The sequence below is a fragment of the Erpetoichthys calabaricus genome, chromosome 1 (genome assembly GCF_900747795.2).
Source record: "Erpetoichthys calabaricus chromosome 1, fErpCal1.3, whole genome shotgun sequence".
NCBI classification, from domain to species: Eukaryota; Metazoa; Chordata; class Cladistia; order Polypteriformes; family Polypteridae; genus Erpetoichthys; species Erpetoichthys calabaricus.
Genome location: NC_041394.2, coordinates 18,183,279 through 18,198,069, shown reverse-complemented (window position 1 = coordinate 18,198,069; position 14,791 = coordinate 18,183,279). Strand labels below are relative to the sequence as shown.

Here is a 14,791-nt window from a genome sequence, read left to right as displayed (position 1 = left end):
CTAAATACTGAGACACTAAAAATCTTTGTTCGGAAAACACAGAAGTACTCAGATGTTCCTAGGAAATGAAAGACAGACCACTGTTATCTTTTTTGTTGAAAGGAGAGTCAGTTATTATGCAGGCTGAGAGGGGGTCCCAAACTTTTACATATGATGAGATGGAGATAGAGATAGTCTGAACACAAACCATAATCACTAGAAAAGATAAAAATTACAACAAAGAATATGTCTGACTTGGCAATCCCAGCCCCGTTGAGGTGCTATTCATGTGTATTACTGCTGGTATAAAGGAGCCCCAGTCACATTTCTTAACACAGTTCTACTGAATGATTCATTAGCTGAAAGTCCTCAGTGTTGGTGTGTCATAGTGAGGATGTGCAGCATAAAGTACTTCACTCTCTCCTCCTCTATAACCTCCTGGGGGTCCAGAGTGTGTCCCATAACTAAGCCCACCCTTTTAATTAGCTTGTTGATTCTGTAGATAGATAGATAGATAGATAGATAGATAGATAGATAGATAGATAGATAGATAGATAGATAGATAGATAGATAGATAGATAGATAGATAGATAGATAGATAGATAGATAGATAGATACTTTATTAATCCCTAGGGAAAATTCACATAAAAACCACAAATTATGCAGTCGAGTTTCCCGCATTTGGGGAAATCACAGGGGTCAGCACACCCGGAGTGCAATGGATGAGCCTTGCCCTGGGAGAACCACCTTAGTGATCATGGTATCTCCCCTGCCAGGTAAGTATGTAGGCCACCATTGAAGAGATGCTACCAAATCAGCACACCACAGAGTAGAAAATCACACTGCCCATCCCAGAGTTGTAGAAAATGTGAAGGATGTCACTTCCCACATGAAAGGAACGCAGTCCCCTAAGGAAAATGATCCTGCTCTGCCCATTCTTATGTAATTCCTCATTGTTTAAAGACTTGTCCAACCCGTCATTCATGTGGACCCTGAGTACTTGTAGGAGTGGACCACCTCTCCATCCACTCCTTGAACAGTGGCCAGACATGGAGGTTCTTTGCTGCATTGAAAGTCAATAAGCAGTTTCTTGGTTTTGCTGATGTTAAGTGGCAGACAATTCTCTTTCCACCAAGAAACAAAGTTCTCCACCTGAATCCTTTCCTCTGTCTCATCCCCGTTATCAATACACTCCATAAGTTTAGAATCATCTGAGAATTTCCATAAGTGACCTGACCTGCTGTTATATTTACAGCCAGAGGTGTGCAGAGTGAAGAGGAAAAAGCAGACAGGCCTGTACATGGTGGTCCTCCAGTGTTGCTTACAGTCTCACAAACTGCAGTCTGCCCAATAGATAGTCCGTTATCCAGGACCCCAAAGGCTCATCCACCTCCAAATCTCTGAGTTGACCTCTTAACAGGAATGGCTGTGTGGTATTGAAGGCACTGGAGAAATCAAATAGCTGCTTTCCTATATAGAAATGTAAGACATTAATTCGTAATTAATGTTGTTCTTGGTCTAGAATATATGTGACTGTCTTCATGCCTGAGTTCTGCTGAGTCTGCACCAAAGTACGTATGGTTGATACGTCAGCTTGTGAAGCGTCTTTGGATTATTTGTTTTATTTATCACATTAGAGCCTGTACAGTATGTGTTTTCAAGATATAGTGCACTGAACAGAAATGAATAACATATAAACTCTAAGATGGGTAATTTAAAACAATATATTAAATAACTAGCATAACATGAAGGTAAATCAATAATTACCTGCACTTTTCAAATAATTTAGTTTGAGTTGGTTGTACAGCTTCCCTCACGCACATGTAGATACTATGCAGTGTCTGTGGTCACAGTGGTAACGTTTCGACTTTGATCAGTCAGTTTCTCTTGTGGTTTCCTAACAGTAAGCATGGCTGCTCCACTCTCCTTTTGCACCAAAGAAGAGACGTGGGCTGTGATCTGCTTTTGATGGGCTGAAGGTGCACTAGGGGCCAACATCCTCACCAGTTAGTCATAGTACAGACTTTCTCATTGTTGTTGTGGTAGTGGATATGGATGGACGTTCTGCTCCTTCTTCATCCTTAACACTTTCATGATCATTGTAAATGCCACACTAGCTGGACGGACATCCCGGCCAAAACAGCGGATGGTTCCTTACCTGGAAGGGAAGGTCCTAGCGAGCAGACAGGCATCTTGGCTGGGGAGGAGAAGGGGATCAGACCTGGAAGAGAGAGCCAGAAAGGATGGATGGACGGCCCACCGGAAAGAGAAGATGTCGCTGGGTTTTTTTTTTTATTCCCCCAGCATGCTAGATAGCAGCGGCCTTGGATATCAGTCCTCAGTGGGAAGCCAGCAGGGCATGCTGGGAGATGTAGTCTGGCAGAGCAGCCCTGCTGCGGTCACTGGGTGCCATGACGTGGCGCTGCAGGGAAACAAGCTCCTTGTTATAATGGGCTTCCATATGATGTACTTCCATCAGGCAATCACTCTGGCACCGGAAGAATTCCTGGGTCCATAATAAAAGGGACCACATTCCCTTATCCAAGCAAGTTGGAGCTGGGAGGACGTAGAGCAACACTCAACTGGAGGAGGGCAGTGCGGTGGTGATAGCTGGAAAGAAATTTTTGTGTACTGGAGAGAGAAGCCTGTGCTTTTGCACTACTTTGTGGTATTGTGGAAGGAATACAGTTGAATAAACCATTCTTTGTTTGCACCCGGGACTCTTTGAGTGTTTGTGTTGGGGGTCTGGGCCATTGACACCTTGGTTTCTATCACACCATTTTTGAACTTCTCAATCAATTTGTAAACACTCTGCTCTAGTAAAATACTGTGCAGAAAGCACTACTACAGATGTTGGTAGACCTTCAGCTGATAACAAAGCGGGGTCTTTGAAATTCTCAAAAGCATCGATAAAGTAGATCCAGCAGATGTCTTTCAAGTTAAAAGTGAATAAAGTGAGGACATCAGTGGAAATTAACGGGAAGTGCATTTAGGACTGAGGCCATAAAGCACTTCTTTACACAAAGAGTAATAGGAATCTGGAATAGACTACTTAAACATGGAGTTGAAGCAGAAACACTGAACCCTTGGGTTTAAAAGTAAAGATGGAGATAAAAAATTTAGGGGTAATTATTGACTCAAACCTAATGACCAAAAAGCAGGTGACAGAGCTGGAGGTGACAGAGTTAAAAATGTTAAGATTTGCATTGGGTGTGATGAGGATGGACAGGATTAGAAATGAGGACATTAGATGGTCAGCTCAGGTTGAATGGTTTGGAGACAACGTCAGAGAGGTGACATTGCTTTGATTTGGACAAGCGTAGAGGAGTGATGCTGGGTATATTGGGAAACGGATGTTAAGGATGGAGCTGCCAGGAAAGAGGAGAAGAGGAAGGCCTAAGAGAAGGTTTATGGATGTGTTGACAGAGGACATGCAGGTGATGGGTGTGACAGAGCAAGATGATGAGGATAGGAGGATATGGAAGAAGATGATCCGCTGTGGCGACCCCTAATGGGATCAGCTGGAAGAAGGAGAAGAAGAAGATTGGCTCAGATCTAAACTTTCAATTGCATATTAACCAAATTACTAGGTATGTATTTTTTCACTTAAGGCAGCGTTTCTCATCCTTTAAGTATTTGCGACCCGAGTTTTCATAACAGTTTTAATCGCGCCCCAACTAACATTTTTTTGAAAGGAGCCCATTAATACCAATTTGTTCTTTTTTAATTAATGATATCTCATAGATGCATATTTTATTATACCTAGTTAACTTTTATCGACATTTATCTACCTCTATATTTATTTTTCTAGTATCAGAATGTAGTTTAAGTTAATTTGCTTTGGTTTCAATAGATGTATTTTTCAGATTTTCGATTCTTGTTTTCTTTTTTTCACATCTTTGCGCCCCCATTTTTGTTACTTCATGCCCCCTAGGGGGGCCCGCCCCACAGTTTGATTACCACTGGCCTTAGACAGTGGGTGGGCCTCTCTGGCAGGGTCTTACAGTGGATTGAGTCTTACTTGACAGGTAGAAAATTCTTTGTTAGTTGTGGTAATTATACTTCACAGACCCCCGATATTCTATATGGTGGTCCACAAGGCTCTATCCTGGGTTCGCTGCTCTTTTCGATCTCCATGCTTCCATCAGGTCAGATTATCTTGGGGCATAACGTGAGCCACCACAGCTATGCTGATGACACACAACTGAATTTATCAACAGCGCCTGATGACCCCGACTCTCTTGATTCACTGACACAATGTCTTACTTGTGTTTCTGAATGGATGAGTAGTAATTTTCTCAAACTAAATAAGGAGAAAACAGAAATATTAGTGATTGACAAAAATGGATATAATGAGGATATTAGAAATAAACTTGATGCATTAGGATTAAAAGTCAAGATGGAGGTAAAGAATTTAGAGGTAACTATAGACTCTGACCTGAATTTTAAATCACATATTAGTCAGATTACTAGGACAGAATTTTTTCACTTAAGAAATATAGCAAAAGTTAGACCCTGTGGTGTAGCGGGTCCACAGCTCAAATCAAAAAGGCCTCTATTTAAATAAATAATCGCCGCCTTTGTGGCTAAGAAATGAGGAGTTGTATGTGTGGCCGGAGCGGTTCCTGGGTGATGTGTGTCGCAGATGGTCCTCACTTAAGTGCACAGGTGAGTAGTCGCCCGTTTCCGTAATTGGTGCTGGGAGCTTCTAATTGCCACATCTGATCCACGTCCTCGTAATAAATAGAAGCACGAGGCGGCTAGGAGGGAGAGAAGAGAGAAAAGATAAGAGAGAAAGACGAAAGTTAAGGGAGAGGAAGGCTGGAGAAATGGGGAGCCGGTGCGAGTGATCGACCGACAGCAGGCTCGCTTGAGTAATGGCATGGTAGGAGAGCCCAGGAGGAGTTTGGCCAACTCTTGAAAGGGGCAGATTGAAGCGGTCACTCCAGCTGAGCAATTGGGAGGAGCTGGAGTGACCGGCAGTGGAGACGACTGGCTGTCTAAAGGAGCAGAGTCGTGGAGACTTTGGGCGTGTTGAGCCTCAGCGTGAGCACCCTGGCCACTGGGGAAGAAGAAACCCAAGGAGCCCAACGTAGCCAGTGATTGGACGGCTCAGGATGTGTTGAAGGAGCTGTATATGCTGGTAGGCAGACTCCCCTGTTGCGGGGCCCGGAAGGGAGAAGGAGGGGAGAGTAGCCGGGTTAAAGAAGGATGCACCAGATTTTTTAAAGAAAGCTGCTTCCAGCCATTATTTTACCCTCAGTTTTTAAAGGATTTTTTCTATTGTGTTTTTTACCTCCACGATTTCACCTTAAGTTTTTATTGGATTATTTATTTGAAGATTTGAGAGACATTCCACTTATTTATTTGAACACTGTTTAGTTTGTTCATTTTAAATAAAAGCACTTTTGCGCTTTTTGCACCATCCCCTTGCTTTGTTGTGCCTCACTGTCTAGCTCATCGGTGACATTAATGATGGTGTCGGGTTCAGGACTCCCAGACGTCTGATGGGAGCATGGAGCGAACCCACATCGTCACAGACCCCTTAAAACTTTTCCATGGCTCCGCAATCCTTACTAACCCTTACATTCTCTGCTGTTCTTTTTCCGGTTTTCTGTGGTGCTGATCTGCAGCACCACCACCTGATCAGGGCACCGTGATGTCCCTACATTAATGGATTGAAGGTCAGAGGTCCACATGACCAGCATCATCAAGTTCTTCCACTTGAAGCCTGAAAACCATGAGGACTGATTGAGATCATTGATGTTAGGTAGAATGTCTAGAGTGTGCTGGGTGGTCTTGTGGCCTCAGAACCCCTGCAGATTTTGTTTTTTTCTCCAGTTTTTTTTTTGTGTCCTCCCTGGCCCTCAGACCTTACTTTATTCTTTGTTAATTAGTATTGACTAATTTTATTCTTATATTTTTTTCTTTTTTCTTTCTTCATGTTGTAAAGCACTTTGAGCGACATCATTTGTATGAAAACATGTCATAGAAAGAAATGTTGTTGTTGTTGTACTATCTGCAGTGCCCTGCGGTGGGCTGGCACCCTGCCCGGGTATTTGTTCCTGCCTTGCACCCTGTGTTGGCTAGGATTGGCTCCAGCAGACCCCCGTGACCCTGTGTTAGGATATAGCGGGTTGGAAAATGGCTGTCTTTTTTCTTTCTTCATGTTGTAAAACACTTTGAGCGACATCATTTGTATGAAAACGTGCTGTAGAAAGAAATGTTGTTGTTGTACTATCTGCAGTGTAAGCCGACATTAAACAAAGTTGTTATTTCTTCTCTGAGATTTCTTACCGCCATATCACTAGGTAGGGGTATCGTCTTTTATGTTATATCTATATAGATTCAGATTAGGTAACACGCTGCAATCACAAAAGAACTCACTCCCAGGTAATGAGCACCCCCTGTAGGACACACATGTGGAGAGACCATTTTGCCTTGGAGGAAACTGCAATTCATGACAGAAGTGTTCTTTCTAGGGGGCAGGCGATTTTTGCATTGATATGTGATGTTTTAGCTTAGAATGAATTCCGTTTCATTTTCAAGCGTATGGGATGCAGGTTATGACATTTGGGAGCTCCCGTCATGCTAACCATAATATCCCAAAATCATTTTTTCCTCGTTTCCTCCGGGTACTCCGGTTTCCTCCCACAGTCCAAAGACATGCAGGTTAGGTACATTGGTGATTCTAAATTGTCCCTGGTGTGTGGGTGGGTGTGTGTGTGCGCCCTATGTTGGGCTGGCACCCTGCCCGAGGTTTGTTTCCTTACTTGCGCCCTGTGTTGGCTGGGATTGGCTCCAGCAGACCCCGTGGTTAGGATATAGCGGGTTGAAAAATGGATGGATGGATTTTTTCCTTGCAAAGAATTAAGAAGATTGAGACCAAAGCTGTGAAATCGTCTTAAGGCCTTCCGTCAAGCAAAGCATCTAGCAGAGACTTAATGATCCCCTTTAATTGTTAATTACTGATGCCCTACCTTCAGAACCTGTCATGCTACTTCCAACAGGGACATTCCACGTGTTAGCATACCTCTTTTCTGACATGAACACATTGGGGAATTTCGCTGATAAACCACCGTCAAGAAGGTGCACAGTTTTACCAGCACTAAGTGGTTAAAGTAGTGGATACGCTGTTGGCACTAGAATTCTTACATCATGACGGGGAAACCCACCCAACATCACAGAAAGGCTCGAGGCAAAGTGTGTCCTCAGTGTTTATTTAACAGAATAATACAGGGTGGCACAGGGAAACGGGAAATTTTGGAACTAGGTGTTGGCAATCCTGGGGCGTTGGCAGTTGTTTGTGACCAATGTGACCTCGTTAAGGACCCCTTGCCATTAATTATAATGGAGCAGTGGAGTGGTGCACAACGAGCGTCCACTGTGAAAGGCTTTTATAAGAACGGTGACAGTGTGACTGCTGCGCAGGGGGAATTTCGGCGTCATTACCAGTTAGGACGTCATGTCCCGTCTGCTCATGCGATTGATTACAACATGGGTGCGTAATTTCGAAGAAACGGGTTCAGCCTTAAAAAATGAAGTCCCCAGGTGAAGCCACTTTGCATACCGCCCGACAACCGATGGCAGCTATTCGTTGATTGTTTGGAAGGCGCGTCATTTCACACAATGGTGACATTCCATGGCCTCCGAGATCCTCAGATCTCACTGTGTTTGATTTTTTTTTTATGGTGGGGACATCTTTAAAAGCCAAGTGTACCGCACACGTCCTGTAACCATTGCTGAACTAAAAAGGAGGATTGAAGAGGAAAACTCGCTGGCATTCCTCTTGACATGTTACGTCGAGCAATGCAGAATTTCCACAAAAGTCTGTCAGAATGTGTACAGAGAAATGGACAACACCTTCATGATGTTATTTTCAAAACATAAAAGGAATATTGAATGAACATTAACTACCATCATTAATTGCATACCCTGTACAATACATTTCATCATTAAATTTATTTTGTAATGTGTTTATTCATACATTGAACATCATTTGAAAATTTCCTGTTTCTCTGTGCCATCCTGTATACGCTACATGCAGAGATTCTTCACCCAATACCCAATACCCTAAACCACTGATGTTTTTCAGCTAGTGTGCCTTGGCAGACTGGCGCGACATAAGGTGTGCCGTGGAAATAATAGTGTAGGGCTGAACCTGAGAAGGACAAGCTTGCCACCTGTCTGAGGAGGGCAGCTGGCATAAGAGCAGCTCCATGATCACCGTTTTTGAAGACACGGCCCTTCGATCACTTTGGACGCCTCTCCTAGGTGGTAGAGTCCATCTGCCTGGGTGTGTGGTTTCCAGTGAGTCTTACAGGACTGGTGGATGGTGGGCATACAAGTTGCCTCTGATGCAGAGTGTGCAGGCAAAAAGACGAAGCAACTGGTACATGCCACCAAAGTGCTCACTAAGTGCTTGTCTGTGAAAGCTGATCTCGGTGCTGCTTTTTTGAGGTGGGTCCAGCTGTAGACCTCTGCAGCTCCACGATTGAGGAGCTCTGCTAGACAGCCAATTGGATTACAGGTTTTTTGGACTTGAGTCAGATACCCCTCCTCCATCTATAGTCTAACCATGTGTTATCATTGATGTTGTGACGGGTGGTCATGGCCATTACCTGGTCGGGATGCCCATCAGATGGAAGGACCAGAGGAGAGAGCATCGGTAGGGCACTACCTCCACTCAGGGAGCTAGAGGGCAGCCCTCCTGGGTGGCTGTGGCACCATGGATTCCCACAGGGCACACTAGGAATTGGAGTGTGGAATTTAGGCCAGAGCAGGAGGTGGGGCCACCCTGACATCATCACTTCGGAGTCCTCCACCTGGCAATTTAGGTTAGAGCAGGAGGCGGGGCCACCCTGACATCATCACTTCGGAGTCCTCCACCTGGCAATTCAGGTTAGAGCAGGAGGCGGGGCCACCCTGACATCATTACTTCGGAGTCCTCCACCTGGCAATTTAGGTTAGAGCAGGAGGCGGGGCCACCCTGACATCATCACTTCGGAGTCCTCCACCTGGCAATTTAGGTTAGAGCAGGAGGCGGGGCCACCCTGACATCATCACTTCGGAGTCCTCCACCTGGCAATGCAGGTTAGAGCAGGAGGCGGGGCCACCCTGACATCATTACTTCGGAGTCCTCCACCTGGCAATTTAGGTTAGAGCAGGAGGCGGGGCCACCCTGACATCATCACTTCGGAGTCCTCCACCTGGCAATTTAGGTTAGAGCAGGAGGCGGGGCCACCCTGACATCATTACTTCGGAGTCCTCCACCTGGCAATTTAGGTTAGAGCAGGAGGCGGGGCCACCCTGACATCATCACTTCGGAGTCCTCCACCTGGCAATTCAGGTTAGAGCAGGAGGCGGGGCCACCCTGACATCATTACTTCGGAGTCCTCCACCTGGCAATTTAGGTTAGAGCAGGAGGCGGGGCCACCCTGACATCATCACTTCGGAGTTCTCCACTTGGCAATTTAGGTTAGAGCAGGAGGCGGGGCCACCCTGACATCATCACTTCGGAGTCCTCCACCTGGCAATTTAGGTTAGAGCAGGAGGCGGGGCCACCCTGACATCATCACTTCGGAGTCCTCCACCTGGCTATTCAGGTTAGAGCAGGAGGCGGGGCCACCCTGACATCATCACTTCGGAGTCCTCCACCTGGCAACTTATATTTTGTTTGTTTGTTTGTTTCTGTTTTTCAGCCTCATGATGGCTTCTTTGACTTCCATTGGCACAGCTCTTCATTGTCCTCTAGTTGAACAATGGCAACTACAGACACCAAAGGGTAGAAGCAGGGTGTGGTATCTTATGCCGCCAAGAAACCCACCTGAGGAATCACAAACACCTGTGACGCCAATTGTCCCAAACAATATGGTGCCCTGAAAAATTGTTGTGTAATTTTGGTTGTAACTGTGCAGAAAAAGTGTTTCTACATGATGTGAATGAAATGTCTGCAAATCACATTAAATGAAAGTTGGCAATGTGCACTTTAATCACATCTGAATTGTTTGATTTGTAATTTTAAACTGTGGAGCAGAGAGTGGAATCAAGGAAAAAATGTGTCTTTGTCCCAAACATTATGGAGGGCACTGTGGATGGTAGCAGAAGCTGAAGCCTCTTTTACTGGTCAGCTTTGAGTAAACTTGACAAGCTCCCTGCTCTGTCTATCGTTACATTTCATGATTCTTATTTACTTATTTAGCCAATGCGTTTGTGAAAGCAGAAGTGTGTACAGTACATCCTATCATTGACCAGTGAGCTCATTGTCATGTTCAAGAAACCAGTTGGAGATGATCTGAGCTTTGTGACATGGCGCGTTATCCGGCAGAAAGGATCCATCAGAAGATGGGCACACTGTGGTCATAAAGGGATGGACATGGTCAGCAGCAACACTCAGGTAGGCTGTGGCATTTAAACGATGCTCAGTTGGTACTAAGGGGCCCAAAATGTGCCAAGAAAATATCCCCCACACCTTTACACCACCACCAGCCTGAACCATTGATCAAAGGATGGATCCCTACTTTCATGTTGTTGATGCCAAATTCGAGACTCGTCAGACCAGGCAACATTTTTACAAATTTGGTGAGCCCATGTGAATTATAGCCTCAGTTGCCTGTTTTAGCTGACAGGAGTGTTACCCACTGTGGTCTCTTGCTGCTGTAGCCCACCTGCTTCAACATTTGACGTGATGTGTGCTCAGAGATGCTCTTCTGCCCACCTCAGCTATAACGAGTGCTTATTTGAGTTGCTGTTGCCTTTCTTTCAGCTCAAACCTGTCTGGCCATTCTCCTCTGACCTCTGGCATCAATAAGCCATTTTGGCCCTGAGAACTGCCACTCACTGGATGGTTTCCCTTTTTCAGACCATTCTCTGTAAACCCTAGAGATGGTTGTGTGTGAAAATCCCAGTAGATCAGCAGTTTGTGAAATACTCAGAGCAGCCCTGTGTGACACCAACCATGCCACATTCAGAGTCCCTTCAGTCACCTTTCTTCCCCATTCTGATACTCAGTTTGAACTTCAGCAGGTCGTCTACAGGCTGAAATTCATGGAGTTGGTGCCGTGTGACTGGTTGATTAGGTAACAAGGTGTACCTAATAAAGTGGCCAGGGAGAGTATATTAAAAAAGAAAAAGTATTTCATGGGGTGCAGTTACTTTTTATATGACTAGATTTCATACTCTGTGGTGGGTTGGCACCCTGCCCAGGATTGGTTCCTGCCTTGTGCCCCGTGTTGGCTGGGATTGGCTCCAGCAGACCCCCGTGACCCTGTGTTCGGATTCAGCGGGTTGGAAAATGGATGGATGGATGGATTTCATACTTCTCCACTTCTGGCAAAGTTAGTGGCTTGATGGGACCAAACAGGTGGTCTATTTCCTGATAGTTACTGTGATTTATTCATTTATCCTATATGTGTTGTGACAGATAGGGGGCGCTGTCGTCCCCTTGAACTCTCGGACCAGACACCAGACACCAGATAAAAGTCCAAATTATTATTTTATTATAATAATACAGTGCACAAAGCACCACCACCTCCACTATTCCAATAAACAAATAATCACAATCAATATCCTCCACACTTCCCAGCAGCTCAGTTACCCTTCTTCCCAACTTGGCTCAATCTGCTGGGGTTTCCCATCGTCCTTTTAAAGTCCCTGAAGTGCTTCTGATCCCTCAGTCCATGTGATTACCTTGCACTTCCGGGTCAGGTGAAAACTCTTCTTCTTCATCCCAGAAATACATCATTTCCTCTGTCGCTGTGACTAAGACGTACTTCCGGGTTATAGGGAAAATACAAGTCCTTGAGCCTCCCTGTAGCGTTCTCTGGTGGCCCCCACGGTATCCAGCAGGGTTGTGACTAGAGACTCCATTGTCCATGATTCCCTGCTGGCATTCGGGGCACCTCCATGCTGCAGGGAGGGCTCCATCTGGCGGCCTGGGGGTATTGGCCGGGATGAATGGCCGGCCATATCCCACAATGTACTTGAAGATAACGAATTGGGCCTGTGTGAAAGTAAACCATGCTGGTATAGGATGGATTCAGGACAATAACAACAACAGCATTTCTTTCTACGGCACGTTTTCATACAAATGATGTCGCTCAAAGTGCTTTACAAGATAAAGGAAAAAAAGACAGTAATTTTCCAACCCGCTAAATCCTAACACAAGGTCACGGGGGTCTGCTGGAGCCAACACAGGGAGCAAGGCAGTACACAAACCCCCCGGGCAGGGCGCCAACCCACCGCAGGGCACACACACAACAAGCATACACTAGGAACAATTTAGGATCACCAATGCAACTAACCTGCATGTCTTTGGACTGTGGGAGGAAACCCACGCAGACACGTCACACCCAATGCCAATCTTAGCATCTTTAACTCTGCCACCTCCAGCTCTGTCTCCTGCTTTCTGGTTTTTGCCACCATCTTCAACCCATATAACATAGCTGGTCTCACTACCATCCTGTAGACCTTCCCTTTCACTCTTGCTGCTGTATAGAATTACAGTAATAAAAAACAAGTTAGACAATGTCGGCATGGCGTAACACTCGGGTGCTTTTGGCAGTTAAGTTAACCGATGGGTGAGTTGGAGCATTCCATGTCTTTTTTATTTTCTTTATCCATTATTACATTTTACATCCATCCATCCATTATCCAACCCGCTATATACTAACTACAGGGTCACGGGGGTCTGCTGGAGCCAATCCCAGCCAACACAGGGCTCAAGGCAGGAAACAAACCCCGGGCAGGGCACCAGCCCACCGCAGGATTATTACATTTTTCTTTATTAAATAATTTTGTAACAATACACCATTTTCAAAAGTAACAGCACTAATAGAATGTGTTAGCAGACGACATTAAATGTGTGATTTTTAACAGACCTTTACAATGGGGTTCAAAACAGAGCACAAAGAAGCTCCAGGCAGGCTGCCATGTGCCTTTTACTAAGGAGTGGCTTCCGTCTGGCCACTCTACCATACAGGCCTGATTGGTGGATTGCTGCAGAGATGGTTGTCCTTCTGGAAGGTTCTCCTCTCTCCACAGAGGACCTCTGGAGCTCTGACAGAGTGATCATTGGGTTCTTGGTCACCTCCCTGACTAAGGCCCTTCTCCCCCGATCGCTCAGTTTAGATGGCCGGCCAGCTCTAGGAAGAGTCCTGGTGGTGTCGAACTTCTTGCACTTACGGATGATGGAGGCCACTGTGCTCACTGGGACCTTCAAAGCAGCAGAAATTTTTCTGTAACCTTCCCCAGATTTGTGCCTCGAGACAATCCTGTCTCGGAGGTCTACAGACAATTCCTTTGACTTCATGCTTGGTTTGTGCTCTGACATGAACTGTCAATGGTGGGACCTTATATAGACAGGTGTGTGCCTTTCCAAATCATGTCCAGTCAAATGAATTTACCACAGGTGGACTCCAATGAAGCTGCAGAAACATCTCAAGGATGATCAGGGGAAACAGGAGGCACCTGAGCTCAATTATGAGCTTCATGGCAAAGGATGTGAATACTTATGTACATGTGCTTTCTCAATTTTTTTATTTTTAATTAATTTGCAAAAATCTCAAGTAAACTTTTTTCACGTTGTCATTATGGGGTGTTGTGTGTAGAATTCTGAGGAAAAAAATGAATTTAATCCATTTTGGAATAAGGCTGTAACATAACAAAATGTGGAAAAAGTGATGCGCTGGGAATACTTTCCAGATGTACTGTATGTATTAATATGAGTTAAACTGCAGTAATTCATTAAATGATATAAATAAGTAAGAACTTGGAAAGGAACTGATTTATTGTATAATGGGAATACAAATGGCCCAAGAAGATCAGGGGCTTGCCACGCTAATTTGTGTATAACTGAGACTAAGATCAGGGGCTCTGCGCCAGAGATAAAGTGCTTAAGGCAGTGAAGACCCGCACCTCCCGACGCCACTGTCCTTTTTTAAAACCCATCTTGTGTTTTTATCAGTTAGGGCAGCTGCGCCTTCCTCGTGTTATTAATTCATTCAAACCCCGTTTAGCTGCAGGTTGGTTGTTTTCAGTAATAATCTGCAGATACTAACAGGTCAGTCAATGCAGTCTCATATATGCTTATTCCCCCTTTAATTTATTTCCAGAGAAGTGACTTTTTTTGTCCACTATTATGTGGCAAACGGCTGGGGTCCTTGCCCGGCTGGGATGCCTGTATTATGAAAGATCTGGTGGGGAGGCAATACCTTCCCTGGGGCACGAGAGGGCAAACCTCCCCCCTGGATTGCATCGGGTCCACAAGCTTGGAGCCTCAACCCTGCTGGGGCCCGTGGCCACTGCCAGGGGTCACCTGGTCAGCCCTGGGACTGCAGCACATCCTCCACACTCGGACGTGCAGCCAAGAGAGGATCCGGGTGCACCAGGAGTACCTCTGGGTGCCCATGCAGCACTGCTGCCACACTGGGAAGTGCTGCCGGATGATCATCAGAGGGCACCTTGAGTGCTTCCGGGTACAGTATAAATGAGGCCGCCTCTCTCTATAAAGGAAGCCAGAGTCGGGAGGAGGAGGACAAAGCTTGCAGAGAGGAGTGTAGGCAGCAGAAGAAAAGAGAAGAAAGAAAGAAAAGGGACTGAGCGATAACATTGTTGGCTACTGATTGGTGCTTTGTGCTGAAGAGGCAACAAAAAGAGAAATAAAAGTGTGAGCTTTAGGACTTGTGTGTCTCGGTGTCTGCCTGTGTTGGGGCTAAAGCACCAGGAGAGGGCGCTGCTGTGGGGGCTGTCTGTGTGCTCTCCACTCTGCCTGGCATCTGACTCACTTGCATTGGGCATCTGAGCAGCCGTCAAA

General features: G+C 45.5%; 1 non-coding gene across 1 annotated transcript; it reads right to left on the bottom strand.

Annotated features, from left to right (window-relative positions):
* Positions 1-596: 596 nt before the first annotated feature.
* Positions 597-763, bottom strand: LOC114669464 (U1 spliceosomal RNA). The gene has a single exon (XR_003719066.1). It is a non-coding gene; the product is annotated as a U1 spliceosomal RNA (small nuclear RNA).
* Positions 764-14,791: the final 14,028 nt, after the last annotated feature.